The sequence below is a fragment of the Nannospalax galili genome, unplaced genomic scaffold, assembly GCF_000622305.1.
Source record: "Nannospalax galili isolate Female #2095 unplaced genomic scaffold, S.galili_v1.0 scaffold1128, whole genome shotgun sequence".
NCBI classification, from domain to species: domain Eukaryota; kingdom Metazoa; phylum Chordata; class Mammalia; order Rodentia; family Spalacidae; genus Nannospalax; species Nannospalax galili.
The window spans coordinates 1,014,386-1,018,822 of NW_008358632.1; the positions used below are offsets into that span (position 1 = coordinate 1,014,386).

General features: G+C 41.5%; 1 protein-coding gene and 1 pseudogene across 2 annotated transcripts in view; one reads left to right on the top strand and one right to left on the bottom strand.

The window, feature by feature from the left end:
- Nucleotides 1–1,689, top strand: part of LOC103724782 — a 7,662-nt pseudogene extending 5,973 nt beyond the window's left edge.
- Myl4 (myosin light chain 4) overlaps nucleotides 1–4,437 on the bottom strand; it is a 32,584-nt gene that overhangs the window by 22,193 nt on the left and 5,954 nt on the right. The gene's annotated exons all lie outside the window — the stretch shown is intronic.

Sequence of the window (4,437 nt, forward strand, 5' to 3'; positions counted from 1 at the left end):
ATCCCTGGGAACTAATCGACCTAGGAGGGCAAGGAGCAAAAAGTGTCCTTTGTGTCCCTCTGACCCAATTAGTATAGATCTCAAAGTATGTCTGTTGAATGAATGAACTTTTTTTTAAATGTGTATGAGTGTATTGCCTGCATGTATATAAGTGCACCCATGTCATGCAGTGCCCACAAAGGTCAGAAGAGGGCACTGGATCCCATGGAACTGGAGTTAGAATGGTTGTTAGCTGCCATGTGGGTGCTGGGAAAGGAACATGGGTCCTCTGCAAGAGCAGCCAGTGCTCTTAACTGCTGAGCCATCTCTCCAGCCCCTATGAATGTACATTTAATACTAAATAACTTGCTTTTCTGACTTTACCTCTATACCAACTTCCTCTTTGGCTTCCAGAATTCTGACTTCCCCCTAGCATACCACCAGTGACATCCTTGAAGACAGAGTTGGTGCTGTTGTCCCTGGGCCTTCTCTGAGGCCCCTATAACACCCCAAGTTCTGTCACTGACCTTTCTCTCCTTTGTCATGTTTATCCATTTGCTCAGCCAAAACACTGAGTAACCTACAAAGTGCTGGTACTATTGCTAAGTTGAGTAAGAGGCCCCAAGAAGCTCACTATCCATCTGGTATAAAGATACAGAAATGCATAGTTTTAATATGGTGATAAATGTGGTGATGATAATAAAGATTTTATAAGGTATTACATAACAGGAAACACAGTTAATTCTACCTAGAAAAAAAAATCTGTATGTCATAGCCCCAACTTTCTCAAATTGTTCAAGCTTTACATTTCTAATTGACCTCTAGATATTTCTCATGTGAAACACTTCTAATTCAGTTCAGTTGATCCTGCATGGATTCAATCAACTGCAGATGGAAAATACTTGAAAAGCTAGATGTGGTTTATAACACCAGCACTCAGGAGGCTGAGGCAAGTTGATTGCCAAAAGCTAGAAGTCAGCCTGGACTTCATAGTGAGACCCTTTCTTTATTAATAAAATAAAAAGAAAGAAAGAAAGAAGAAGAAAAGAAGAACAATTATGTCTAAACATGTACAGACTTTTCTCATCATTATTTTCTAACATATTTACACAGTATTTACATTATACAAAGTAATAAAAGTACTGGTAAAGACTACATTTTCATGTTGGGCGTGGTGGCCCATGCCTTTAATCCCAGCACTCAGGAGGCAGAGGCAGGCAGATCTCTGTGAGTTGGAGGCCAGCTTGGTCTACATAGTGAGTTCCAGGACCGTTGGGGCTACAGGGAGACCCTGTCTCAAAGAGAAAAAAAGGAGTACATTTTCACCATTTTATATAAAAGACTTGAACACCACCCATGGATGTTGGCATCCACTCCGGGTCCCAGAACCGATCCCATAGATGCTGGGAGAAGATGTATACTTCAATCCTAGTTCATCCCCTATCCCCCTATTATATATTTGTGAGATATTTGGGAAGTTTTTGTTCTGTTTCGTGTGTGTGTGTGTGTGTGTGTGTGTGTGTGTGTGTGGCATGCAGGGACCAGAACAGGACATCAAGTGTCTTCCTTTATCACTCTCTGCCCTCTCACCTTGAGACAGGGTCCCTCACCGAACTGGAAGCTGGCCATTTTGACTAGACTTGCTGGCCAGCCAGCTCTCTCAGGGGATCTGCCTTATTCTGTTCCTCAATGCTGATATTACAGGCATGAGCAGCCATGCTCAGCTTTTAATGTGGGTGCTAGGGAGTCAAACTCAGGTCCTCATGCTTGCAGAGCACATGCTCTTACTAAGCCATGTCCCCAGCCCCTGGTTTTTGCTGTTTTAAAGACAAGGCATAATATAGCCCTGCCTGGCATCAAACTCTCTATATAGTGAGTTTGACCTTGAACTCCTAATTTTCCTGCCTCCATTTCCCAAATGCTAGGATTACAGGCTTTAACTACCATGCTGAGGTTCTAAATAGTATATTTGTAACACAAACAACATCTATTCAAGCTAATCATAATAAATACTAAAGGCTTGAATAGAAGATGGGGAGAATGGGACACACCTGTAATCCTAGCACTTGGGGGGGGGGGGGCTGAGGCAAGAGGATTAGGAGTTCCAGACCAGCCTCAGTTACAAAGGGAGGGTAAGGCCAGCCTGGGCCCCATGACAGTCTCAAAAATAATAAAAGGACTTGAATATAATTGTGTGTGTTTAACCTATTCTGCAATTTATCCAGACACCAATGAAAGTGTACCTAAAACCTAACTAGGAAAGAGAACCTGTTGTTCAAAGAGTGCTCTCTCTAAATGATACACATATGTTTTAAAGATTTATTTTATAATTTTTAGTTATGGGGGGGCTGTGTAAGTGAGTGCTGGTGCCTACAGAGGCCAGAGGCATTGGATCCTCTGGAATTGGAGTTACAAGCAATTGTAAGCCCCCTGATGTAGGTGCTGGAAATTGAACTCTGGTCTTCTTCAAGAGCAGTACACCCTCTTAACTGCTGAGCCATCTCTCCAGCTTGTATATTTTAAATTTTTTATATGTATATATTTAAAGTTTTATATGTATATAAAAATTTTGTACATATGAGAGTTTGCTTACATGCATGGATATGTTACCTGGCCTAAGGCATGCATGTCAGATGCACAGAGAAAGCATAAAATAAGAATGGCTGGGGCCTCCCTGAGGTGGAGGCCCATAAGTCTGGTTAAAACGGTGGTGCTGGGGACAGTTGATGAGACATTTAAGTTCCAGGCTGATGACTTCAGATTTAATAAGACAGACCCAGGGAACTGTTGGTGGTGACTGGGCTGGAGAGTGACCTCATGGGAAGGGAACTCGAGAGAGATTATGCTAGCAGCTGAGGATTATGTGAACTGGAAGAAAGAAAGTCCAGAGGCTAGGAATGCCACAGAAAGACTGCCAAGGGAATCTAGACCATTCTAAGTTTACATTTTCCAAACATCCTAGCAAGTTGAATCTGGAAAAAATAGAGAATTGAAATAGTTGTGCATCACAAATTTAAAGGGAAAAACAAATATTATATATACGTATACACACACACACACACACACACACACACACATATTCTTTCTTTTTTGAGAAGTGTTGTTATCCAAGTCTTCTGCTATAGGCATTCAGAGTCTAACCAGAAGGCTGTCTGATGTGTACAGATGTAGCAAGAGTCTAGTTGACTGATCATATTGACTATCATCTTTTTCTTTGAAGGGATCCATATACCTGATTACCAGATCAAATGTATCTGTATCACTTGCACATCCATGTTCACTGATGCTCTATTCGCAATAGTTAGGAAACTGAATCAGCCTAGATGTCCATCAACACATGAATGGGTAATGAAAATGTGATAAATACACACAGGGAATTTTCCTCAGCTGTAAAGAAAAATGAAATGATAAAGGTCGCAAGAAAATGGGTGGAACTGGAAAATATTATATTGAATGAGGTGATCCAGGCCCAGAAAGACAAACTCGGCATCCTAGTTCAAAGTTTTACATTTGTATTTTTGACTTGGAGTACCTGAAGAGGCCAGGAAGCTGTAAAGGGTTCAGGAGCTTAAGGAAGGGAGGATAGTAGAAAACATGAAAGTAGACATGAAAGTAGAAGTAGGGGACACTAGCAGTCTAAAGGCGAAAGGGGAGGGGTGGTGGGAGGATGAGGGGAAAGTGGGGAGAAGGTTAATCAAAACTAAGAATGTATGAAAAGGTCATATGGAAGCCTATGACTTTGTAAGCTAATTTAAAAATCTAACTAAGAGGCTAGAGAGATGGATAATGGTGAAGCACTTGCTGCTCTTGCAGAAGAACCAGATTTCCCATTTCCAGGACCTACATGGAGGCTCACAACCACCTGTAACTCCAGTTTCAGAGGATCTGTTGCCCTCTTCTGGCCTCCACAGGCACCAGGCATGCACATTGTATACATACACACATGCAGGCAAAACACTCATACACATAAAATAAAAATAAATAAATTGAGGCTGGAGAGATGGTTCAGCAATTAAGAGTACTGGCTGCTCTTACAGAGGACCCAGGTTTGATTCCCAGCACCCACATGGAGCTAACAATCCTTAACTCCAGTTCCAGGGGATCTGATGCCCTCTTTTGACCTCCAAGGGCATGGCATGACATGAGTGTACTTACACACATGCAGGAAATACACTCATACGTATAAAATAAAAATAATAAATAAGTCAGGCATGATGGCACACGCCTTTAATCCCAGCACTCGGGAGGCAGAGGAGGCAGATCTCTGTGAGCCCAAGGCCAGGCTGGCCTACATAGAGAGTTCTAGGCCAGCTGGGGCTACAGGGAGATCCTGTCTCAAAAACACCAAAAATAATAATAATAATAATAATAATAACAATAATAAAATATTAGAAATAAATAAATCTTCAAAATAATTTTTTTAAATGGTCCCGGAAGCTGAAATGTTATGTATACAGG